Source organism: Pelophylax lessonae (genome assembly GCF_965119305.1).
Source record: "Pelophylax lessonae genome assembly, chromosome: 1".
NCBI lineage: Eukaryota > Metazoa > Chordata > Amphibia > Anura > Ranidae > Pelophylax > Pelophylax lessonae.
The window spans coordinates 514,382,720-514,410,100 of record NC_138768.1 but is presented as its reverse complement, the minus strand read 5'-3'; the positions used below and the strand labels follow the sequence as shown (position 1 = coordinate 514,410,100).

The window sequence follows — 27,381 nt, the reverse complement described above, 5'->3', positions numbered from 1 at the left end:
TGTAATTCATAGATCTAGTAATGTATTCTTCCTAGTTGAGGAATCCACCAATTGGGACATAAAGTTGTCCTGTAAGACATTTAAGAAATGACAGGCCTTTAATGAGTGTGCTTTCCTCTCTGCCCAGTCAATATGGGGATATGTGGAAGTCCGCTTTTATGATGAAATTTCCCTGATGCCCAAGAAACACCCACAAACTTGGTGAAGTGAGAACATGAAAGCACCAGAGGGGTTTTACCTTTAGATTGTAAGCTCCAGTGATCAGATTTCTTATCCATCTTGCAATGGCGGACTTAGATGCAGGATGTCCCTTGTGAGGTCTTAAGGGAAGGCCAAATAGGGTTCCATCTTATATCTCTAATAGAAGCCATTGCTTTGAGGTAGATTCAGATGGCTCTATGTCCAGGCAAAGAAGAGCAATTTTCTTTGGGTTCTTTGAAGTAGGGAACGAGGATAAAAGGACTATGTCGTCTTTCAGGTTGAAGTCTGATATAACTTTAGGAAGAAAAGATGATCTTTGGCATAAGGCTATTTTGTCTTTGTGAAGAATAATGAATAGCTCCTTGCAAGAGAGAGAAGCCAGCTCAGAGACACATCTGACAGATAAGAAAACAACCAAGAAGGCCACTTACCGGAGAGATTATCTAAAGGGAGTTCCATGGTGGGTTCAAAAGGATGGTTTCTGTGGGCACTGAGAACCAAGTTGAGGTGCGAAAAAGTATATGTTGCTGCAAAGGGGGCGTGATCTGATATATATATATCTTGGAACAAGGTTCCTGACAAGGGACAGCGAGGCCAGTGAAAGCAATAACCTTGAGGATTCATTGAGAAATGCTGTAATTTGTTGAGGAACTTTAGGTTCAGGATAGGATACATAGACCCCTTGGTACTGTGAACAGGTTTGAATAGAATACTATGAACCTGTTCTGTGGAGGTGAAGGCACAACTACTTTCTGGGGCAGGAGATGGTTTAGGGCATTCTGCAAGTCTGACTATCCCTGGGCAAATTTTGGTAGATTAAGAGAAGAAAGCAGTGGGGGGATTTTTGAACACCTCTAAAACCACCAATAGAACCCACAAATCTGGGATGTGACTCAGAGAGAAGCAAACTGTAAACGTTTTTTCCCCACTCTTAGGAGTGAATGTGCCCCTTCATTGGGAAAAAGGCTTTGGGGAAAACTTGGAGGGTTCTGTGGGCCTAGTCTTACACAGAAAAGAAGGGCCGAAAAGTTTTGAAGTTGAAGCCTAAGTAGGACATTGATGTGCTCTACCTCCTGAGGAGGGAGGTTTTAGAAGTTTCACTGTAAAAGAAAAACCTTCTCTCCTGTGCATCTTTGATGAATTTGTCAAGTGCCTTACCAAATAGACATGCTCTTGCAAAGGGCATACGTGAGGCATCTTTTACATGCAACCAGGCTATGAACCACTAGATTCCGTGCATCTGAATAGAAATTAGAGCCATTCTGGAAATTTTTCTGGCAATTTTATCGGGGCAATGGCTGGTGTCGGCGCTTCAATCACCACGGCACCATGGTTGATATGGTGTCAGGATAATTGAAGAGCATTATTTCTATTACTACATTGTAATATAAAATTTAATAATTCAACTCACCAAAATGCAGAATCAGTGGGAGCCCTGAGCATGTCACTTGCCACCTTCACATGCCACGAGATGCAGCTTGTCACTTGCCACATCGCCTGCTACCAGATGCAGTTTGTCACCTGCCCCCAGATGCAGCTTGTCACTTGTCACATCAACTGCCTTCAGATGCAGCTTGTCACGTCAACTGCCTTCAGATGCAGCTTGTCATTTGTCACGTCACCTGCCTTTAGATGCAGCTTATTTCTTGCCACGTCACCTGCCTTAAGATGCAGCTTGTCGCTTGTCACCTCACCTGCCTTCAGATGCAGCTGGTCACTTGCCAAGTTGCCTGCCACCAAATGCAGCTTGTCACTTGTCAGGTCACCTGCCACCAGATGCAGCTGGTCACTTGCCACCAGATGTGGATTGTCAATTTCCACGTTGCCTGCCACCAGATGCGGATTGTCACTTGCCACATCGCCTGCCACCAGATTCGGACTGTCACTTTCCATGTCATCTGCCACCAGATGGAGATTGTCACTTGCCACGACGCCTGCCATCAGATGTGGATTGTGCTTGCCACATCATCTGCCACCAGATGCCGATTGTCACTTGCCACCAGATGTGGATTGTTACTTGCCATGTCACCTGCCACCAGATGCGGATTGTCACTTGACATGTCGCCTGTCCCCACATGCTGATTGTCACTACCATGCCACCAGCCGCAGCTTCCCACTGTTAGCTACCACCAAAAAAATACCAGATGCAACTTGTCACTTTTTAAATGTAAAGCCAATTTGGTGGCAGGCAACAGTGGCAGCAGATCTGGCAGTCTCTCCCCAGCATTTTAGCACATGATACCCAGAGTGAGGGCGAGCAGTGAAAAATGATGTAATCTCTCTGCTGCCCGCGGCTGCACAGTGAGGGAGGAACTACAGTGATGCAGGGAAGACAGTGAGAGATGAAGTCCCCCAATCAATTTGGGGGACTTTTAGGGAATTTAGAAGCAGCAGACTGTGACCCAATCCGCATTAATAATCTCCTCTGGCTCTGCCCAAAAGATTGAAAATTTTTACCTGAAATTAATTCTAAAATATTCTCCTAAAAAATAAGACAGTGTTAAAAATTTTCCAGGTCTTCTTAGCCCCATAATCCTCTTATGTCATTCTTGTATAAACCTTTGTTCTCCTCATGAATGGCTGCTACTTTTTGGGAATGGCCTACATGGCGCTACTCAACTATATGATCTGATAAACAGAGGTGGAGTGAAAGCTCTCCCATCACTCCAATCTGAATTTCAGTTATGCAATGCCAACATTTTTTAATTCCTTCAAATTAAAGTGGCTGTAAAGCCTCAAGGTTTTTCACCTTAATGTATTGTATGCATTAAGGTGATAAACCTTCTGTGCTGCAGCACTCCCCAGACCCCTTACTCCTCCTTACTTACCTGGGCCCGATTCGATCCATCAATGTGCACGAGCGCAGCAGCTCCAGCTGCTGTCTCTCTCCTCATTGAACAGATTGATAGCAGCAGGAACCAATGGCTCCCACTGCTGTCAATCAAATCCAATGAAACGGGAGCAGGGGCAGTGCCGAGTCCTTCTGTCTGAGTTAATGGATGCAGCAGCGGGACTTGGGAGCTAGTCGGCACGGGTGCCCCCAGGGAAGGCAGATATGCAAAATTATGGACAAGTAGTTTTCTAGCAGTAGAATCAACCTGTAAAATCCTAACCAGATGGTATTAAGTGCCCTCTAGAATCCCAGCCTATGTTCTGGGTTATTCCCCAATATGCTTTTGTGGAAATGGGCAGACAGGCTCATTTTTTCCACATATGGAAGTCCTGCCCTGTAGTGACAATTTAGGTCTCAACATGTTTATGAAACTAGTAAGGGACACTTTAACATCCTTGAATGCTTTGCAGACGATTTTCTTTGGCCCCACAAAGTGATCTTCGAACTGCTTGTCACCGATTATGTATTTATGGACCAACAAGAATGCCTTCCTTCATCATGGCATCAGTTATTCTTTGAAACATCTGTTTAAGATAATGAAAACCTTCCTTTCTTGTTAAAAATGTTTTTTCGTGTATTGCAATCCTCTTGCATGGCTGTTCTATTCGCACATGTACACCAGTATTTCGTATATCATTCCAAGCAGCAGAGATACTACTTTGAAATCTCCACTGATATTCTAGTTGTGCTTGGTGCACTAGATGTGCTTCACCAATTTCATGCTTTCATATGTATCTTTCATGTGTGCAACATAGCCAACAGCTATTGCAAATTGTGAAAACTGAGGTAGCAAAATATTTTTTGTCCAGTGATATGGATCTTCTTCTCTCTTTGTGGCCTCAATTGGCTGTAGGTTATGTTTTTTGTTTTAATGCTCACCTTTTCTGAGATAATCAGGCTTGTTACTTAAGGCTGCAGGGTCCTCTTTATCTCGACTTCTTTTCCGGGCTTGGTGGTCTATAGTTATGCAGAAAGCGGCATTGACATGATGTCTTTTCAATTATAGGCGGGTTTTAATATGTGGAAAAAAAATCGTGATTTAAGATAGGGAGAACGCAGAGCAGACTTTACAAACCCTATGTTGTTTGAGGGTTCCTTAAAAAGAATTGACTTCATGATTGAGGACACTTGCATAGTTCCAGGGTCACCATAACTTGGCAGAACCAGCAGTGTGGGATCAGTGTAGCCTTTCCTCTTGTGGCTCAGACAAGTAACCCTTTGACACCCCCTTTTGTTTCAAAATAAAAAGTCTGAAAAGAATGCTCGCCCTTTCTGTGCTGTCATGGCCACTGGTCCTCTATATGGTTGAATGACATGTAGCATCATTCAACCCACATCTGGCGAGTCCCTAGCAACAATGACAACAACCGGGGAAACTATATGGATTATCACATAACAATGAAAATAAAGGTATGAATATTAAAATAAGAATACTAATGCTTGATTAAACAAATATAACCAGTTGCTAATGATCACGGATGTGAAATGTAGGTGAACCAAAGTGACTAACTGCAATAGAAACTGCTAAAAAAAAAAAAAAACCTCTTGTCCCTGTAGAAGGAATAAAACTGGGTAAGGACCAGCCATACCGAAAGGTGAGATTTATGCGATACATTTTGCAAATACAAAATGATGACAAACTTCTTTATATTCCTCTGCTTTCAGATAATAATAATTATATGCATTTAAATAAACTGTATGTGTAAACATGGAAAAACTAGCCTAGAACTGAAATGGTTAAGACATAGGCTATGGGTGGAAGTAAGCAGTCTGTGTATATCACATCATGCACGTTCAGAGGTTAGCCAAATATACTAATACCATTAATGAAAAATGAAAGCCAGGAAAGCGTCACTTATTTATGATATTCATCACCTTGCTGGTTTGAAACGGGACGTCTGTTATCTGAAGAGTTGATTGCTTCAGCAAGCTACATACTATATATAGATCACAGCTCTCTTAGACACAACATTACCAGAGGCCCTAGTGAATGATACAGTAAAGATTTCCATGCAAGTTTAAAAAGTCTCCAGTTTTACTTTCTTATCTAGTGTCTAAAATACACATAAAAATAAAATTTCTCTTACCTTTAAAATTTCAGATCCGCACTAAGACGCCCACATCCCTCTCTGGCAGGGCCTGAGCAGCTAAATATACACAGACAGGTGCAAATCTCAGCAGGTTCGAAATGACAACCAATCAGGGGGTAATACGAGCCATGTAGATACAACTTTCATATGTAACTAAAGCTCTGTCAGGCTGCAGAAGCAAACACAGATTTTTTTTTTTAACATTAAACTGAGATATGAACAAATTTCCAGGCATACAGTAAGCTTAAAAAGTCTATTAAGTTTAATCTGAAGAACTTTTTATACAGCCCATTTAATATCAATAATAATTCTTATAAAATCCCATTTAGGGTTGACATATTACCACTAATTTATATTTGTCATTTTATCACAAAGAATAATTAGTATTTATTAATATTTATTATTTAGAACTGCTTTTAATTATGTAACCAGCTAAGCTATTATATTGTAGATTTATTAAAATAAACAAGGGGATGATGGCTTTGGAAAAATTAATGTTCAGTGTAAAAGCTTTACGTATATACAAAAGTAAATAGATGGTATACATGTGTATGTAGCACTGCCCTCTAGAGGGCTGCTGGATATAGTATCTTATGGATTCCCCTGGGTTACCCGTAGCAACAGTCTATGGAAACGTATCACTTTAAATGCTTGGCTCAGACAATGAATAGTCCAGGGGATGTTGTTTTGTAGTTTATTATAGAACTGAGATAGGAGAAGGGATGAGCGGGATACTCCAACTGATAACTATTCACAATGTTGAGGACAATTGACTTAGGATGGGGCAAAGCCGCTGCTTCACCTTGCCACTGAAGTAAAGATACATTAAATGTTCCTGCTTGAATTATCTCTTCAGGGTTCTAAACTTGGCACCCCCTTCTCTCTTAGTGTGTGTGCTGACACCCGTCCACTGACTCTATCCACTGGAGTGGTCCCCTTCCTTGGCAGACCATCACTCTGCCTTCAACTCCACCAGTCAGCTTTCCTTGACCTACGGATTCAGCCCCACACTCCTGGCTTACAGGGCCGACCGTCTGTGACAACCATCCACAGCAACAGAAGAAGAGACAGCCGTCACCCTCCTTCCGGGACCTGGCTTCCCGCCCAAAGACCCCCTGCCTCATTTGTCCTTGGCTTTTATACCCTATCCCAGGATGCACCTCTTGTTTGAGCCAACCCACTGGGACAGTTACAAAAGCCTGTGCATCATTAGCTGGGTTTCCTCCACTGTCCAATGCACCTCTCCATTGGATACAGTGGGGACACTCCCTCAGCCCACATGAATACGCACTGGACACACTGAGCAGGCCTAAGATCCAGCTCTCTGATAAGCAGAGAGAACAAATGCTTTACCTGCTGCTTTTCTGTTAAGCAGAGAAAGCCAAAACTATGTCTGCTATCTAGTACCCGATTAGGAGGGTGCTACATGTAAAAGGGATGATATAAAATATTTTTGTCCATTACATTTTTATTGTTTTTTTATTCAGAAACCTAAAAACAACACAAATAGGCACAGATAGGATACACTGTTGGTTAGAAGTAACATATCCAAAGTATTTACAGTGTTCAAGTAATGCAGAAAAAATGTAATCATGGAGAGTGCATAAAACTACAGAACAACAGTAGTTTCCCAAACCTAGCACAATTAGGGATGCTGCAAAAAAACACAAAAAAGGGAAGGGTATATGTAGGGCCGGGACAAGGGATGGGCAGGAGGGGTGGGTGCCCTGGGTGTAATAGTTTACTGCAGAGATGGGGGCGCCCTGGCCCTAAACCTAAGGGAAGGGGGGGAGCGCAGTTTAGCATCTTTGCCCTGGGCGCTGGAAGACTTTTCCCCGCCACTGGGTATATGCAAAGGAAGGCAAAAAGAAGGTAGGAGAATGAGTGGGTAAAGGTTAAGGGAAAGTAATAGGTTAGATGGGGTGAGGGGAAAGGAATAGGTTAAATGGAGAGGAGGGAGGCAGTGAGGGTCAAAGCCAGTCAAAAAGTTCAGTTTTGTGGAACAACACCAAGGAACAACACCCAGGGTCCCTTGTTTTAGAGTGTTATCACCCAGCCAAGAGAGGTTTTTTTTGGTGCCGCAGTCATCCTTCCATTTCTGGAAGCTGCTGATGCTTATGTCCCAGCCTGAAGCCTGACAGCTGCACTTCCATCAAGAACTCTGCTTCATTCAGCCACATGCCTATGGAGGTCTATATGAGTCTATGACATGTTTTGATCTACTTTTATCTAGTGAGTGCATTTTTGTTGTCTTATGTTTTTTTTAATAAATTGCTACACCTAGATGAAGGCGCCCCCTTGTGTTTGTTTTTTATATGTGCTTTAGGATCTCAAGAACTAATCTGAGAGAAGCTGCATCCATTTTTCCTGGTATTCCCTACCACTCTCCGGGCCGCCCTCTTATGTGCCCCATTTAATGACAGTTGGGTTGCTGTCAGCGCAATAGCTTTTTCTTTTTTTTTGCCGTGGCTGCTTTGTCTGTACAGCATCCCAAGCGTCCTTCCAGGTGGGCCCGGGCCACATGCTAAACTCTCTGGGCCCACGGGCTGGACACCTGATGTAGTGCAAGGGCCTACCTGATTGGATACAGAGTAAATGAATAGATAGTTAAAAGGAAATTAATGGTATATTGGTATAAAGGGAGCTCTAATTTAGAAAAGAAAAAAGAAAAAAGGTGAATCATCATCCACAGCAGCACTCACTGATATCCAAATACAATGATACCTCAAACAAATGAACAGAAGAATATGTTTCACTGTTTAAAATAGAAGTAAGGGAATACCAAAAAAAAAAATCATACTCACCTAGATGGCTGCAGCATAGATCCCAAATGCAGCTGTTCCCCCCTAGCTATACCCTGAGAACTGAACAATCAAACATAGCTGAACACTAAGTTTCCAGCTCTCTGCTCTACCCCTCCAGCACTCACTGGAACACTGGGCTGTGGAGGGGTGGGAGGGGCTGGCTCAGGCTTTCGACGGCATGCTGAGAGGCTGTCCAACTGCCAGTCAAGGCATTTGGGTGGATCCTGACTACAAAGTTGGAATCTTTCCCAAGCCTGGACCAGCTGAGTGACATCAGCAAACAGTGGGCTTTAGCCTGCAGTCGGCTGAAAATGGGTCACAGGATTGCAAAACAAACTATACTCCTATGATCCATATAATAAACATATGTGAAAAAGTGTCAATATAAACACCACAAAATGTATAGTGTGCATTAAAGTGCATACATGATTATTGCGTTTTCTATTGAACATATACTTTTGTGTTTAATAAAAGTGGGCCGACAAGCCCTAATACTAAATTTTTAACTGGCAGGATTGTACTAAAATTGCCACTACCACTAAGCTATCAATCCCCCAAGATCACAACGGGACTTCCGATGTGAGCAAAGCAAACGGTGAAATGGTCTAGATCCTCATGCAGAAAGTGAGTACCCGCAGAGCAGCCAGAAAAAAGGCATTGCATGCATCAGGTGGTGTATCTGCAAAAGGAAAAAGCTCAGTGTATGTGACTGAGAGGATGTCTCCACCAGTGATGGCCAGGCTAGAGAGTAGTGTACAAGAGGGTGAAGGATTGGTTAAAATGGAAGAGCAACAAAGCGTTGGGCGCAGTGCGAGAAGTTGACATAGTAGCATCTAACTTCATGCAGCCCATGCTGCCAACTGAGGAGGTTGAAGACTTCCTGGATAAATTTCAAAGGGTGGCTATGTGGAGATCATAGCCTAGAGACGGGTTGTCAGAGTTGCCACATTCTGCACTATTGAGGTGTTTCCGAATAATAAATATGACCGGTAGAAAGCCGTGATCCTGTCATAAGAGAACACCCGGTAAGACTGGGACCGCCAGTTCAATCTGGTAAAGTAGAACTGTCATGCTTAGCAACCACAGAGGTATCACCAAGAGGCCAAAACATCAGATGAGCAACCACTCAAGAAAGTGTAGGTGTGCATGAGTATACTTGCCCTGGGTCCTGTGAATCCATATCGGTTATTGCACCTGGCAATAAATGTGTGGCCTGTAGGAAGTACCAGAGCACACAAGAAATATGAGCTTCATATTACTGCCACTTTTGTGAAGTGGTGTTCTCAAAGAAGGGACACAGTGTTCAGTATCAGCAAGGAGTGTGACCAGATGCTTAGGCCTGTTGTGTCAGCTGGCAACAGGAAACAATTTTTGCCTGCAGGGGGTGTTCGAGAGTCCAAGAAGACTGTAATTTTGACCCTTGTCCACATGGGGGTATTGGCCTGTGACGATGCTGTAGACGAGAGAGCTCTTTCAACTGAAGATTGCAACACCTATCAAAAGGGGAAGGGTAGAAGTGTTGTATTTGCAAATGTAAAGAAGACTGGCTATGGGACTGATCCAAATGAAGTGGGAGGGAGCCCGGTTTTGAGATCTGCTATTTGTACAGAAAGAGACTTTGCACTGTGTAATATGGGGAAGGATGGGGGCAGGATGGGGAAGAATGTGTTAAACCAAAGTCCACAGAGATGTTGAGGACTGATAAGGGCATGTATTTTCTGGATGTGCCTGAATAAAACCAGCAGAGTGGGACAGAGATACTAAGGGTTACTGAAAGAGTGTATCAACGTGCCTTACTGAAATATTATATTTTCATAATACATTTCAGCTCATGCCCATTCTACGATGGAATGTGGGCTCTTGCAAATGACATTAACTAGTCATTTGACACACCTCATTCATACACCCTGGTCCCTTGGCAGTTGGATATTTTGCATATAGACGACAAGACATTGATAGGTGTTGACATGTTAAACACCTTTCCATTCATTCATTTGGACACTTAACAAGTTAAGGCTTCGTATAGAGATTACTGACACCACCTAAACACAATTGACAATTGCTTACATTAACACATCATACAGCTGAACACAGACGGATCGGCTCTCCCACAGAACACAATTTCAGACACAAGACACCTCATATTGACACAGATGTATAGGGAACACAAGGGCCTTTTCATGTATTGTTTTTCTGTGAGATATGTTCTATTGTTAAATTGACCCATAAATTGTAACCAGTTTAAAGCAGTTTTTGCCGCTCAAAACTTCTCTTAAATATGAGCGAAACTTGAAATAAATTAGATGTGTCTACGCTTTGCTTAAGTGCTCTGTGTCCTCGCATCTCCTGGCCGGAAGAGAGAGAATTCACTATACAGGGGGGTTAGCAACTGAAGGGCTGTATATCATCTGGTAATTGCCCCCTGACGAGATTTGAGCTAACAGTGACCATGAAAATATGTATGCTATTTCCCCCAGTGATAGCATCAGGTGCAACAGAGATGTCCCTGGAAACCTCCCAGGAGCTCACATGATCAGAGCCTAAGGTTTACAGGACAGCTGTGGAGCCACCCTAGTGGGCAAGAATATCCTTTAAATAGCAGGGGTAGTGTGATAAGCAAAACACAGGCTCCCAGATAGTAAGAGACAAAGACAGCACATTAAAAAAAGAGTGGTATTGTTGATATATGTAATAATGTTAATGATAAAAGTGGGTTGTCTCCCATAGCAACCATAGGCAGGGCAGCAAAAACGTGGTTGTCCAGGACAGCTCTGATTCTACTCTAAAGGGACAGAGTGACAGAGTATTTCTGCTGGTGCGGTCCGAGGTGCGGCTGACAGTAGTCAGTAAAGGGCATGCGCACTGCATCAATCACCAGACCTTACGAGATGGAAGGGCCAAAAATGGACATGGCAATGGCAGAGATCCTGTCTGTCACCCGCAAAGAGGTATGGGTTAAGGTACCCGAAGACACTGTGGAAAAGAATATGGACAGTACTTGTAACCATAACAGGGGAATAATGTGATCAGTTATAAAATGTTACATTAAATGATAGTTTGGTTGCTGCTGGTAACTGTAAAAGGGTTGATGAACCTGGAAAAACATAGGATGTTGGGTAAAGCTGGTACTAGTGTCAGGAAAGCCAGTGCACCCCTAGAAAATGAGGATAAACCCAGGAACCCCATGATAAGAGGGAGAAGACTTGGTATAAAAATCAGTGGGACCCATTCAGATTTAGGGAAGGGCATGTCTGGAAACACCCAGAAAAAAGGTTGGGCCTATGTGGCTGAAAGCTGGCACAGAGTTGTCCTAACCAAAGTGACGAGCTCATATGTTCCACCCTTCGAATACAAACAAAAGTGTGGGGGGGGGGGGGGTATGTGACAGTGCGTGGCCCTGCCACTGGGAAAATGGATGTACAAAGGACACAAGGTTCACACTAATGCACTTAGTTGTGAGCAGAGACAACTGTTTTTACAGCTTTCTCTGCGTTTTGGTATTTGGTATTCCCAGATTGGGATCTGGAGTTTGGAGATTTTGAGGTGCTTTGGGAGGGAAGAAGTCCCTAATTCAGTGTCCAAGGCTTGCTGAAGACCACGGCTGGGGCATAGCTCAGGGCTCCCTTCAGAAGACAGGCTTACTCTTATCAGGGGACAAGTGTGGGCTCATTAGGAGAGGTGTTCTGCTCAAGAGACAGCACTCCATGCTGGAGGAGAGATTCCATGTCCATCGGGTCGAAGTGAGCCTGGGAGAGTCAGGACAACTAGGTGAGTCTACGGGACTGAGGGAATCTGGAAGTCTCAAAGGAATAAGAGAGCCCCTATTGAGAGGCCAGGGACTGGGCCCGTGCAGCAGGGTGCTGTAACGACAGGCTAAGTGAGCCAGGAGAGCCCAGAGAGCCATCAGAACTAGATGAGACAGTCTGAGGGACTCTAAATATACAAGGAATCGTCCATGCAACTCTATATAGTATCCTAATCAGCTAACCAGCACTTGATATACACCAATTCAGAACATCAAATTAGGTACAGAGTTTACAAAATAAAATAAAATACTGTAACTAATATGTGGATCCCAAATACTAAATCAAAACATCCTACAATAAGTGAAACATTAATGGAAAATATTCAGAGATATGCATAAATGTGTCATAAATTAATAAACTCTTCAGTGGGAATAGTTACATGTGAAGTGCACAAAAATATAACCCCAATTTTTTATATAATGTGCACCATTATTAAAATAGGCTAACAAACAGTCAAAAATATCTATTAATAATAAGCAATGCCCATAGCCCACTGGTTCGACATTTAAAGTGTTCAAAATATTAAAAAAAGGATCGTGTCCTCCATGCATAATTTCTTCATGTGCAAAAAGGTCTCCCAAAAGTACTCTTCCCTTGAGCCTTTCACGCCTAAGGGTAAAACAAATCTAAATGCCTAAGCGCAATTTTGCAACTTTGACATGTGTTAGTAAAACTGTACATATCGTCACAACTACTTAGTGTATCCAGGTGGATTATACCTTATTTTTTTCAGGACTAATTGGGCTTTCTGTTGGTGGTAAATAGTAATGGATATCTCCTAATTGTGTTTTTTATTATCAAAGGAAAAATGGCCCAAAATAGTAAACAATATATATTTCTTTTAAATTTAGCTGTATATTTCTTGCTATTATCATAATTTTCCACCAAAGAACCACCCAAAATAAATTTTCCTGCTCCTGACAATTGCAGCAATACCACATATGTGTATGTTAGTTGTTGTTTGTATCCGTAGTACAGCCCAGAAACAATGGTGCGCATTTTGCTTTTTTTTAACCTGCCTAAGGCTCCGTTTCCACTATTGCGACTTGTTGTGCGACTTGACATGTGTCAAGTCGCACAACAAGTCAAAAGCCATTAATATCAATTTGGCCCGTTCTAACTGCTGCCACTTGAGTCGCAGCGACTTGAAAAATAGTTTTTGCACTACTTTTGGGCCGACTTCAGTGCGACTTGTCCCTCATAGAAGGAAGGTTGCACTGAAGTCCCTAGAAGTAGCTGCAAACAAGTCACACTACAAAGTCGCGCTAGAAGTAGGGTGACTTTGTAGCCGCAATAGTGGAAACAGCCTTAAACACACTGACACTGACACTGCTACTGATACGAATTAAAAAAACAAAACATTTTTTTATATTCTAGACAAAATATGATGACCGTGACCTTTGACCATGAACTTTTATCTCGATCTTGACCCTAACACCAACCCTGACAAACCTTGATCTTGGTATTTTATTCTTTATTTTACATTTTTTTTTTGACACACTTTGATTTTGTTTACATTATTCTCCCCTGCAAGGAGAGGCACATACAATGTATCTTCCTCTTCATTCAGAAGAGGAAGTAAACACAGGGGCAGGCTCACAGTAACTGATCACGGTGATAGGCAATCAGAGGCTATCAAAGCGATCAGGTGACCTGGAACCAACAGTCCCGTGTCCTGATTGTTAGTACTAGACATGGGGCTCCCGGCAAGAGCCCGGTCTCTGCGCTGTGATCGTGCATAAAGGGAGATGCTGAGATGGGGTATGCGCCCCCACAGAAAAAAGCCCACTTCTGTGGGGCCGCATATATGTGTGGGGTCGACGGGAAGGGGTTAAAGTGGTTGTAAACCTCAGACATAAAAAATGAACGAAGCATATCTTTCTGTAATGTGTACTTGTCTCAATCCAGAGTAGAGATGTAAAATTTCCGGAAAAAATTGAAATTTTGGAAAAAATTGAAAAAAATACTCAGTGTAGCATAGTTTTACAAATTAAAAGTAATTTTGTTTCACTGGGAAGGTGAAATGCAGTGTATATAAAAGTATTATGATTGAAATAAAAGTAAAGCTTATTCCGTAAATAAACTAAACTTGCTTTTTAAACTTGTATTTCTTATTACAAATTGAATAACAAAAACTGTATATGGTAAGCACATTTCATCAATAAATGATAACAGGTAACCACCCCCCTTTCCCTTTCCCTCATAATAATGTATTGCCCCCTTGGGACGTCATCGACCGATGCATGGTTGGTCAATGATGTCACAGGGAGGTTGGGTCACCCAGTGATGTTCCCGGGTGGCCTCGCCCATTAGCTATTTATTAACTGTCAGATGCAAGAGCGGGCATTCGGCAAGAGCCAGCAACGTGTACGCACCTATTTTTTTCCATTTTTTTTAGTTTGGCGGTGGCATTCATCATGACTGATGCTGGATCTCTACCAGGGACATTGTTTTTTTAATAAAGAAATTGTCAAAAACTTTACCCCCATACTCAATTACATTGGGGGGTGGGATCTGGGGGCCTTTGTTAGAGGGGGCTTCCAGATTTCGATAAGCCCCCTGCCCACAGACCCCAAAAACTACCGGCAAAGATTGTGGGGAAAAGGCCCTTGTCTTTATCAACATGGGGACAAGGTGCTTTAGGGTGGGAAGACAGAGCCCTCCCTGCCCCAAAGCACCCCCCTATGTTGAGGGCATATGGCCTGGTATGGTTCAGGATGGGGGGGGCACTCACTCCTTCCCCCCTTTCCTGGCCTGCCAGGCTGCATGCTCGAATAAGGGTCTGGTGAGGATTTAAGGGGGGGGGGAGTGAGGGGTAGTGGGGGAGGTCCCACGCTATTTTTTTTTTTTTTTAATCTTGGTGTGGAGGTTTCCCTCACAAACCATACCAGACCTTAGGGACCCCCAAGCCATTTTTTTTAAATTTTGGTGTGGGTTCCCCTTTAAATATGTGCCAGACCCGAAAGGGCCTGGTATGGATTAAGGGTGGGACCCCCACACCGTTTTTTTTTTCACAATTTTTTTAATGCCAGCAATGTTTTTTTTTTTACATTTACCGCTAAAAGCACTGGTGGCGGGCCAACTCCAAGAATTTGCATCTGAACAGCATCTAAATCACAGCTGAACCGCTGCTATGGAAATTCATAGTGAAAATGGAAGGGAAATTCGCACCGGACATGTGTGAACCTAGCCTAAAGCTTAATTAGGAATTAGTAAAACTTACTTTTTCCATGTAAAACTGCATTTTTTTACATACCCCACACTGCTTTTGCGAGCAGCCATGTTTACTTTGGGCAAATGAAGCCCTGGTTGCAGTATTCAGGCAATAGCCCGTGTCGATCCACCTCGCCAGCCTAGTGAAAACTGGTGCATACACAGTAACTCTTTCTGCTTGGAAAGGCACAGATGAATGGATACCAACACGTCTCCCATCTCCGCCCCTCTCTGGCCCCCCTCAGGACTCCTCTCCTTTCCTACAGCCCTCCTCCACTCTCCATTAAGGACTGATATTACAGAAATTACAATCTACTGTATTCCCAAGAATCACCTAACTGTAGGAGGTACAAGATGGAGCCCACAAGAAATTTAAACTACAGCCTTTCCCCTGCAGTGCCCCCTAGTGGCAGATATGCAATTTTTCAATTTTTGAGAACTGCATTGAAAAGTACAGTATTACTTGTATGGTATTCCAGGATTTGGTTGTTTTCAGCTGGGAGAATTTGCAATAATTTAAGACTTTACATAAAGTCTCAGAAATCTTTCATTAAGGTCTTAATTTTATATAGTTTGAATACCATGTCACAGATATATAATTTATCATTAAAAAAGAACATTCCACGCTTCTCTCTTTTTTTCCCAATTTTTCCAGAAAAAACAACTTATCAGGTCCCCCACCGGCGCTCTGGGCTTGTCCCTCCTGCCGAGTGCCACCATAGTCAGCCATTTGGTATGGGGGAACTTGCACGTGCTCACTCCTGACCCCTGCTCTGTGTGTCCATAAGACACACAGAGTGAGGCTCAGCCCTGCCCCCTCCCAGATCCCTCTTCACTGGCTGTGACTGAAAGCAGCAGAAGCCAATGAGGAGACAGAGAGCCGGGACAGCAGCTGGTCTCGTGCACATCGCTGGATTGAGATCAGGCTCAGGTAAGAATTGGGGGGGAGGGGGGGAGGGGCTGCATACTGAAGGTTTTTTTACCTCCATGCATAAAATGCATGAAGGCAAAAAAAAAAAAAACTTCAGTCTTTACAACTACTTTAACCACTTTACCACTAGAGCATTTTGCTGTCTTACGTCTGGGCCACTTTTTGCGATTCGGCGCTGTGCGACTTTAACTGACAATTGCGCGGTCATGCGACGCCGTACCCAAACTAAATTTACGTCCTTTTTTTCCCCACAAACAGAGCTTTCTTTTGGTGGTATTTGATCACCTGTGCGATTTTTACTTTTTGCGCTATAAACAAAAAAAGACATTTATATGAAATTCCCCCCAAAAAAGATGTAAAAACCGATTTTTTTAAACATTTTTGGCCAATTTGTTTTCTGCTACCCATGTTTGGTAAAAAAAAAAAAAAATCGCAATAAGCGTATTTTGATTGGTTTGCGCAAAAGTTATTGCGTTTACTAACAAAGGGAAAGATTTATGTCATTTTTGGTGTTTTTTTTTTTAACGAGTAATGGCGGCGATCTGCGATTTTTTTTGCGGGACTGCGACATTGCGGCGGACAGATCGGACCCTTGACTGACATTTTTGACACTTTTGGGGGTACCAGAGACATTACTGCAGTAATCAGTGCTATAAATATGCACTGTTACTGTAAAAATGACACTGGCAGGGAAGGGGTTAATTTTATTGGAGAGGGAGGGGTTAATGTATGCCTGGTGTTTACTGACGTGTGTGGGGGGGAAGGTGACTGTGTGAGACAGGGACAGATCGGATGTCCAGCTATGCTGAACACTCCGATCTGTCACTCCCTGTCACTGAGGAGATCCGCCCGCTCTGTTTACACAGGCGGATCTCCAAACTAGATTCCCCGACGATGGGGCAGAGAAGCGGCGATCGCCGCTGCTCCTCCCCTGGCCCGACTCCCGCTGTGAATGAAAACAGCGGGAGCGCGCCTCCGGCGGCGCGCGAGCGCCGCCTACAGGGGGAGGAGTCTGGCGATGTAGGTCTACGTCGTCAGACCTACAAGAGCCACTTTGCCGTAGTAGTACTACGGTACTCAGCGGTAAAGTGGTTAAATAGAAACCCCTTAATTACTGTATGGATTACATCTGTCTGTAAGCAAGGCCAGCCAGACTAAAGCTCAATGGATTTAAGGGTTGTAATCCACAAGCCACTTCAGGTATAACAAGAGCTCAAGGAAAAAAATAAAAACCACAAAGAGTACTTACTGCTTCCCTTTATTTAAATGCCATAGCACTATTCAAAAAATACATTAAAATTAAAAAGATGCCACATCAATATCAAAATAAAATCGCATTGTACTTAGAAAGAGATGTGATTCCACAGCCGATTATTGCTCTGCAGAGAACCCCGGCAGCTTCCTACATACAGCATGATGATATCATCGTATTGGCTCCACCAAAGGTGGCTTGGTATTATTCTTGTGTTATTTGTTTTGATGGAAACCCCTGAGTGGGCATATATTTTCTGTTGACTTTTTACTTTGTTTTTTTAAAGTTGGCCAACAAGCCCTAGATCAAAGATCAGACTGGAAGGATCTTACTAAAATTGCTACTACTGCTGAGTTAATAATCCCCCAAGATCACAGGTGGTAGTTTGTCCAAGAGGTATGGTCCATGTGATGTTTTGGTATCATATTGGTTATATCTTCTTGGAGTTCAGCTTTAAGCTAGCCATATGCATTAGTGGTAACATGCAGGTTTGACCTGACTTGAAAATTAGCTTTTTCTTATGTATTATTGTTTATCTTTATGCTTGTTTAACAAGTAGATAGAGCTGTCACTGGCAATACTTTTAGGAAATTACCGTATAAAAATCGACTGTACGAACTGAGATAACTGGTATGACTGGATAGGACGCACGTATGGTCCACTGCCCAATCTCATTTATCATGTGAAGATCTTGTCACCTCTAGTCACCTGTGGTAGCAGTTTTTTCTTATATTTTGCTGTATGCAAGCTTCCACTGTACCATAGCAAAAAAAAAAAAAAAATGCTTTCACTTCAGCATTTAATTACGGAAAAAGCTTTGTGTGAAAACCCAGTTCTAGCTGGATTTTCTGAGCACGAGAGATTTAGGATTAATTACCAGCCAGCTAACAAACCAGTTTTTTCTAGAAAACTCTTGCTGGGAGAAAAGGATCTAGGCTGCATATGAGACATGTAATGGTTTATTAAAGCGGTTGTATACCCTGAAAAAAAAACAACTGCTGAACAATGGCATAATGTGCTAGTATGCATCACATACTAGCAAATGATGAAATACTAACCTTAGAATGAAGCCCCTGCAGCGGCGCCCAGTCACCGCTGAGGGGGCTGATATGTTCCCCTGGCGTCTCTTCTGAGTTTGCAGGCTCTGGCGCTGTGAGTGGCCGGAGCCACAATAACGTCACAACCCCGAATGCGTGCGGGAGCCCTCGGTTCTTGGAAAGAAGCTGTGAAGTTCCGGCACGATATGCTGGACATCAGTGGCTGCATGCAGGGTGAATATCTCCTAAACGGTGCACGGTTCATTTTACCTACAGCTGAGCCTTATTATAGGTAAAAATAGCAAAGTGGGGTATACAACCGCTTTAAGATCTTTGGCAAATGACAGGAGGTAAAAACCTGTGCATTTTACAGTGCATACACCCAGGTTTGGACACATTTTAGAGACATGCATACATTATGTGGTAACCCGTACCATTGTTGCTTAGTTTCATAAGTTACAGATAATTAAACAGGCCCAGGTTAGAAATGGCCAGTGGCACAACAGTTTTATGGCATAGTTTATATTGTAGTACCATGCTTTTGGCTTTTGTTTTTGGCGTCAGACATTTTTTTCTACAGCCAATAAATGCCAATGCTATCCTATGTGTCCATGCACACACAGGCTGTTTTCAGCAGTTTTTGGCAGGGGCGTTTTCTGGCTGTAAAACGGAAAACTGGTGGGTTTTGAATGGCATTATCAAGCTGTAAAAACGTTCCAACGTCAATAAACTTCAAAAAATGCTGCTAACTGGCGTTTTTGATTCCATTGCTTTTTTTTTAAGTCTGGGTTCTGTTTCGAGGTGTCTTTCATTGAACATAGCCTGGGTTCACACTGGTGCATGCTGAACACCTCATGTGATTTGCACCAAAAAAGCACCGCATTCCTGTGCACATCACATGGGATGTCTGTGCAATGCAATTTGAGCCATATATTTTGTATGGCTCAAATTGGATCACATTTGCACCAAAATGTTGTAGGACCCTTTTTTTCTCCACACCTAATTGCATTGCATGGGTGTGAACACCCATGCAATGTGATTCTGGCAAGTGCACTGCATTTTGCAATCTGTTTCGGGGAACATGAAGCCCCTTTGACATTGTGCCAATTTGGCATGCATTTTGTCATGTCAAATCGCATGTCAAACCGGAGCCTATTGCTGGCAATGGCATCGGTTCACACTGAGGGCGGGTTTGAAATCATTCAGCTGAACGCGCACGATTTCTAACTCGCATGTCAGTGCGACTTCGGGGGCGATTTGACAGACATCTGTACGGGTTCATGCACAGATGTCTACTGAAATCGCCTTGAAGTCGGCAAAATTAGAGCAGAAAATACTTTTGGGAATCGGTGCGGCGTCGCAAAGTCAGGTTTGCACCAATTCGGACAGTGACGTTGTCGGCAATAGGCTCTGATTTGGCATGCGATTTGACATATCAAATTGCATGTAAAATCTGCCTGATATGAATGGGGGCTTAATGTTCCATGAACGACACCCTGAAATAGATTGCAAAATGCAGTGAGCTTGACAGAATCGCATCACATGGCTGTTCACACCCATGTGATGTGATTTTGATTCGGAGAAAAAAGGGTCCACATTTGCACCAAAATGTTGTAGGACCCTTTTTTCCCCTGCACCTAAATCTTATTTCATGGGTGTGAACATTCATGCGATGCAATTCTAGCAATCATTGCATTGTGGGAAAGTGGGAGTAACTAAAGTAGCAGAGAGGTGATTTTTTAGCTAAAAATGTAAAAAAAAAAAAACGCTAAGTCCGAAAAACGCCAACGCTAAAAAGGCTAAAAAACGCTAAAAAACTCACTACAAAGCTACTGGCATTTTTATACTGTCCAGTGTGCATGAGGCCAAAGTCAGCAGCTACAAATCCTGTGGCTGCTGACTTTTAATAACAGGACACTTACCTGTCCAGGCATCCAGCGCTGTCCTCACCAGGGCTAGTTTTTCGATAGCCTTCTGGTACCCGAAGGCCAGTATCTTAACTGCGGGCAGCTGGCTGTGCGGCTTGCGCTTTGTAAATGGTCCCGTGGTCTTCTAGGACTTGTGGCCTGTCCCAGAAAACTGCGGTGAGGGAGGGGGGAGAAAAGGACTTTTAAAGTATGTATTCCTTTATCGTACATCACGGGACACAGAGCAGGTAATAATGACTATCTGGGTTATACGTTACCTTTAGGTGAATGGACACTGGCAAGCAATAGACAGGAAGTTCCTCCCATATAACCCCTCCCATACAGGAAGAACCTCAGTTTTTTCACCAGTGTCTTGAAGGTGGTGGTCATGGCTGTTAAAGCTCTTCAAAATCTCTAAAAATGTCCAAGTAATTGGGCTTTCTATTGGATCCATTCAAATGGCTAAGCGCTAAAAGAGTGGTAGTCATGCCTTGGCTACAGAAGATTTGAGGTTTTGCCTCTAATGTGACCCATATGGGCGCTGGGCCCTAGGTAACAAACTTTGTGCACCGCTTAACAAAGCATTACATGGTAAAATAACATCTTCAGTAAAACAAGGCATTACAGGTACCAAGGCTTCAAGGAAGAGGAGGGAGGCAACCGGCCTAGATAAAGAACCATAACTTCTGGGGAGATTCGCCCAGTCCCGAGGCAACCCCAATGGGATCAGAAGCTGTTACCCAGGGAACTGGAAGAAGCCCCACAGCGCAAATTATTCAACAGGTGTCCAAGGAGCCTAAGAAAAATTATACTGTGAGGTCTTATAATGAGTGGAAAGCAGCTTGAGCAATTATTAAAACTACAAAAGGCAAAGGGCAGAACCCGAAAGTGGACTGCTTTCACCAAAATAGAGTGGAGAACATCAGTCTTGGGTGAAACCCTGGTTTTTATTATCCCAAGGAGTTTTCAGCAGGATGCTCTACAGGTCCAAGGGAGTGGACCCCATTAAAAAAGGGGGACCTGGTCCTTGAAGGTCGGATTGACCAAGCTCGCCATGATGGGTGAAAGTTGGGTCCTGCTGAGGACCCTGCGGCGGGACTGGTAAGTTATTCCTTTTCTCTCTCTTAGAGTTTTTTTAACCACTTAAGCCCCGGAAGATTTTACCCCCATTCCGACCAGGGGGTATTTTGCGATTCGGCACTGCGTGACTTTAACGGACAATTGCGCGGTCGTGCGACGCTGTACTTAAACGAATTTGGCGTCCTTTTTTTCCCACAAACAGAGCTTTCTTTTGGTGGTATTTGATCACCTGTGCGAATTTTTGATCACGCGCTATAAAAAAAAAAAAAAGAGCGTCAATTTTGCAAAAATAGCAATATTTTTCACATTTTTTTTATATGAAATTCCCCCCAAAAAAAAATGTAAAAATCAAAATTTTTTAACATTTTCGGCCAATTTGTTTTATGCTACCTATGTTTGGTAAAAAAAAAAAAAAAAAATCGCAAAAAGCGTATTTTGATTGGTTTGCGCAAAAGTTATCGCGTTTACTAACAAAGGGAAAGATTTTTGTCATTTTTGTTGTTTTTTTTTTTAACGCGTAATGGCGGCGATCTGCGATTTTTTTTTTTGCGGTACTGCGACATTGCGGCGGACAGATCGGACCCTTGACTGACATTTTTGACACTTTTGGGGTTACCAGTGACATTTCTACAGTAATCAGTGCTATATATATGCACTGTTACTGTAAAAATACACTGGTAGTGAAGGGGTTAACTTTATTTGGGAGGGAGGGGCTGTGTGTGTCCCTAGGGGCGTGCTTTCTACTGTGATTGGCTGTGGCTTGAGCTGTAAGGACACTGATCAACGGATCTACATAGTAGATCCATGTGATCAGTGTCTTTACAGCGAGGAGAATGACAGGTGGCTTGTTTACACAAGCTGCCCGATATTCTCCCTCTCCCCCGCCGATCGCCGAGTGGCCGGCGGACATCGGGTCCGCTGGTCACACGCGCGGGGGGGTCCGGGAGCGCGCCTCCGGTGGCGCGCGCTCGCTCCCTAGACCCTCACAAGCAAGCGACGTAGCCCTACGTTAGTTTGCCTGTGAGGGGCTGACCGCCGACGTAGATAGTCGTGCGGCGGTCGGCAAGTGGTTAAAAGGAAGGAATAAGCACATTTTCTCCTAGCTGTAGTTCAGTTTTTGGTCACTAGATGGCACTGTTCTGCAGTATTGGTTTTACCTGTTTCTGAGTCTAGTCCCAGCCAGCTTTCCATGTGGCTATGAGAGCGGCGCTCGCTGATTACGTCACGGACCTACACATGGACACTCACATTGTTTTAAGCAGGCTTCTGGCTGGATTGCGCTGGGGCAAGCTGCTGACTGGAATCTTTTGGGACACAGAGCAGGTGGATCAGACTGTCTGGGCATGCGAGTGACCGCGGGACAGGTTAGGAGAACGGTAGAGAAATGGGGGGGGGGTGCAGAAGTGAGGGGGCCTAGTGTCTACACATCAGGATTGAACAGTCCTAGTCTGATTCCCGCTTTATTCTCCTCACCTGATAGACCTGAAGCTACTGGCCAGTCTGAGTCATTGCGCTTGTCAGGTATAGTTGCCACCTCCAATGCCTCTGTATCTGCTTATGTTATAAGGACGATTTGGCATTTGCATTGGCTGGCCTAGAAGGTAGAATAGCCATCACAAATGCTTCTGTTTCACAGCGCGGGAACAAGGGGGGTAAATTCCCCCCTCTCCTGTACCCGGGCCCAGCAGGTATAATGCAGGGCTTCCGTGCTCTCAAAACATTGAAGGTGCCTCTGGTTTACAGCCAGATTGGGCAGAAAACGGGGGAGTAGGCTGAAGATGGTGCCTCTTCTGAAGATTCAGATTCTGAGGTACCGCATCCCACTCTCAGAGGTTACTAATCCAGTCCCTTACTGAAATGGTCCGGACTGGGTTTAAATTACCTCCCCTGGAGGCATCAGAAGCCTCTTTTTCTTCTCTGGGATCTTTGCATCCTAAGCAGAGTTCCCTGGCTTTTACCTTGCACCCTCTACTAGAGCAGATGATGTATGAGGATTGGGATCACCCTGAGAGGTTGTTTATGACTCCTAAGAGATTTTCTTTGCTATATGCAATGGAGGAGAAATTCAAAAGGAAATGGGGTATGTCTGTTGATGTTGCTATTTGTTCTGTGAATAAAAATTTAACCTGTCTGGTGTACAATGCCCAAGTCTTTAGGGACCCAGCTGATAAAAAGCTGGAGTTCTTGCTCAAAGCTTTTTTTTCTGTTTCTTGTTGATCTGCTGTTCAGCCAGCTGTAGCAGCTATAGGAATCTGTCAGTTTTTAAAAGACCATATTAAAAAGCTGACTAAAGGTTCTATCCAAGAGGAATCTGTGGAAGAACTGGCAAAAATTCCTTGCACTTTCTGCTTTGCGATTGGCACCCTCAAAGATTCCATCCATCAGATTTCCCGGGTAGCCCTTCTCTCTGTCCATATGCGCAGAGTTCTGTGGCTTTAAAATTGGTCAGCAGAATTACCTTGTTAAAAGATTGCTGACATCCTTTCCCTTCCATGGGCAACGTACTGTATCTTTGGGGAAGATCAGGATAATACACCCAAAAGATCTCAGGGGGGAAAAGTGCCCTGTTGCTGGTAAAAAGGAGGAATAAAAGTCCATCCTAGTGTTACTGTTCCCTCTAATGTATCAGCAGTTTCGACGGCCTCAGCAGCCAGGTTTCAGGAAAATTCAGGGTCAAGGTCAGAAAAGACCCTGGGTCCAAAAGCCTGGTAAAACAGGCTCCAAGTCTGCCTTATGAAGAGGCGCCCCCACTCACTCGGGTGGGGGAAGACTTTTGCTCTTCTCAAGAGCTTGGGAAAAGGTGGTTCAGGACAAATGGATCTTATCCACTTTAACTCAGGGCTACATGATAGAATTCAGGGAGTTTTCCTCCTTTTCGATTTCTGGGTTCAAATGTCCCTGTGTGTCCGGTAAAAAGGGAACCCTTGTTCTGGGCTCTGGAACACCTGTGGGTACAGGGTGTAATTGTGGAGGTTCCAACCAGCGAAAGGTTCACGGGGTTTTACTCAAACCTCTTTACAGTGCCAAAACCAAATGAGGAGGTAAGACCCATTCTGGATCTCAAAGCACTCAACCAGTACCTGACCGTTTGGTCGTGCCGGATGGAATCAGTTTGCTTGGTGGTAGCCTCTCTAGGAAGAGGAATTTTTTTGGCCTTCATAGATGTCAAGGACGCATACCTCCATGTGCCAATCTTAAAGTCGCATCAGAGGTTTCTGCGGTTTGCAGTAGGGCAGTGCCATCTCCAGTTCATAGCTCTATCATTCAGTCTGGCTACAGCTCCCCGGGTGTTTACAAAAATCTTGGCCCCGGTGTTAGCCTTTCTAAGGTCCTAAGGCATGTCTGTCATGGGTTACCTGGGTGACCTACTGTTAAAGAATTGTTCAAGCTTAGGGCTGACTCAAGACGTGTTCCGAATGATCCAGTTTCTAGAGGGTTTGGGTTGGATTATCAATCTAGAGAAATCCACCTTAAAGCCTGTTCAAGTCTTAGAATATCTGGGTCTTGTTCTTGACACAGGTCAAGGAAAACTTTTTTTGCCGTCAAAAAAGGTTGTGGCCCTAAGAAGCCTGGTTCGGTTCGTAGGGAGAAAAAAGTTTCCCTCCATACGACTATGCATGAGGCTGTTGGGCAAAATGGTGGTCTCTTTTGAGTCAGTTCCTTATGCTCTATTCTAATCCAGACTGTTTCAGAACAGTATTCTCTCTTTTTGGAAAAAGAAGGTCCAAGCGTTGGATTCCCCTATGTCTCTTCCCCCGAGGGTCCGGCAGGATCTGTCTTGGTGGATGATTCTCATCAACCTAAGTAAAAGGAAAATCTTTTTTGCCAGTAACCTGGAAGGCTGGGGGGCTGTCTTGGAGGGTCTTTCTGTCCAAGGGACTTGGTCTCGGGTGGAGAGATTCTTGCCCATCAACATCTTAGAAACCAGGGAGGGCCGTTTGGTGCTGTGTCATTGGACAACCAGGTTGCAGTGGTGTCCTGTCAGGATTCAGTCAGACAATGCGACCCTGGTGGCTTATATAAATCATTAGGGGGGCACAAGAAGCCAACTGGTTCAGAAAGAAGTGAACCACATTTGTGCATGGGCAGAGAGGTATGTTACCTGTCTGTCAGCAGTATTCATCCCGGGTGTGGACAATTAGCAGGCAGACTTTCTAAGTCGCCAGCAATTGTGTCTGGGGGAATGGTCCCTGCATCCCGAGGTATTTCAGCTGATCTGTCGACGTTGGTGTACCCCCCGACGTAGATCTATTGGCATCCAGGTTCAACAACAAGCTGAACAATTTTGTGTCCAGAACCAAGGATCCGATCACTATTGGAACAAATAGTGACCCCTTGGTCACATTTCAGCCTGATGTATGCATATCCTCCGATCCAACATCTGCCACGGGTTGTTGAGCAGAATTCAGGTGGAAGGGAAGCCAGTGATCCTGGTGGCTCCTGCGTGGCTCAGGAGGCCTTAGTTCACAGAGGTTGTGAGGTTAGCAGTGGGAGAGCCATGGTTGATTCCATGTCATCCAGATATGCTCTCCCAAGGTCCCATATTCCATCCTGCTTTACGGTCGCTGAATTTGACGGCCTGGCTATTGAAACCAGAATCTTGAAGGATCGGGGGATCTCGGGCTCAGTTTTGGCTACATTGATTAATGCCAGGAAACCCGTGTCTAGGAGAATCTGTTAGGAAATCCTATATCTCTTGGTATGAATCCAAGAAATGGCATCCTCGTAAGTATGTCATTAGCAGAATTCTTGCTTTTCTTCAGGTAGGGGTGCTCTTAAAATTGGCATTAGGGACCATTAAATGTCAAGTCCCAGCCTTGTCGGTTTTTTTCCAGAGACCTTTAGCAACGCGCTCTTTGGTGCGGCCATTTATGCAGGATGTAAAAATGTGATTCGCATTGTTCCGCCAATTAAGCCACCCCTGCGTTCTTGGGACCTGAATCTTTGTACTCTCAGGGCTGCAGAGGCAGCCCTATGAAAGTATCAGGCAGATTCCCTTGATATTATTGGTAAGGAAATTTTTTTTTTGGTTGCGATAACCTCGGCCAGGAGGGTCTCAGATTTAGCAGCTCTTTCCTGTAGGAAGCCATTTTTCATCCTTCATCAGGATGAAGTGGTCTTTGACCTCATCCATCCTTTTTGCCTAAAGTACTATCAAGGTTTCACCTGAATCAGGATATAGTTCTGCCTTCCAAATCCTCAGAAAAGTTATTGCATTCACTAGATGTGGTTCATGCAGATAAAGTCTATTTGAAGTCATCTACACTAATCCGTAGTACCGATGCTTTTTCTGTGTTGCCAGAAGGGCCTAGAAAAGGCCAAGCGGCAACTACTTCCACTATCTCTTGGTGAATTTGTGAAGTCATTACTCAAAGGAAAACGTCATCTGTGACGAAACGTCGTCAGGGCACGGCGTACTGACGTCATCTAACAGCGACCTAGAGAGTGCGGGCGAGCGAAGCCGTCCAGCCGGCGGCTGTACATTTTCTGCCTGACTTTTCGTGCTACACTGTAAGTGTTACTCCTTTTTATTTTAATAAATTGTACGGTTTTACGCTATGGGAGCCTCTTTTCTTCTTTTTTGATTGGCCAATTCTATGGTTGAAAGCGAGGATTTGTCCCAGAATTCATGGTTGGACCCTGACTATTGATTTCCATACAAGCTTCACTGAGTCTAATATCTGGTAAGAGGCGACCCCTACTGGTGCTTTTCTGGCATTGCATCCTGTGTCACTTGGATTGATTTCTACACACTTGCTTTAACTTGTATTTGGTAAGAGGCTGATCTAGCTGGTGATGGTCCAAGCACATATCTTCAATACTGTTATCTCTCACTTGGGCTTAGAAGTTAATTTTGTCTGGTAAGAGGCAACTCCAACTGGATCATTTTTTGCACCTTATCCTGCATCTGTTTTGGTAGGGGTATTTACCCCTCAATTTTTCGTTTTACTCAGCTATCTTGGTGGCAGCTTTTTACACGTTTCCCAATCTCTACTTTAAGTCACACTCAAGGTGATACTAGATTAGTTGTTGGGTTTTACGCTATTGCGTTTGTTTGTATTTTTTACATGATCCAATGACCTCCGAGTTCACTGCTCACACGGGCCTGGATCTTCTATCAAAGTGACAAGATTAAGCATATCCGCTTCATTTTTACCTTAATCTGG

At 43.8% G+C, this 27,381-nt stretch overlaps 1 protein-coding gene across 1 annotated transcript in view; it reads right to left on the bottom strand.

Annotated features, from left to right (window-relative positions):
- JSRP1 (junctional sarcoplasmic reticulum protein 1) overlaps positions 1-27,381 on the bottom strand; it is a 169,156-nt gene that overhangs the window by 72,401 nt on the left and 69,374 nt on the right. The window contains exon 2 of the mRNA XM_082247442.1: positions 5,182-5,345. The gene's annotated coding sequence lies outside the window, so the exon portion shown is untranslated. The remainder of the gene's footprint in view (positions 1-5,181; positions 5,346-27,381) is intronic.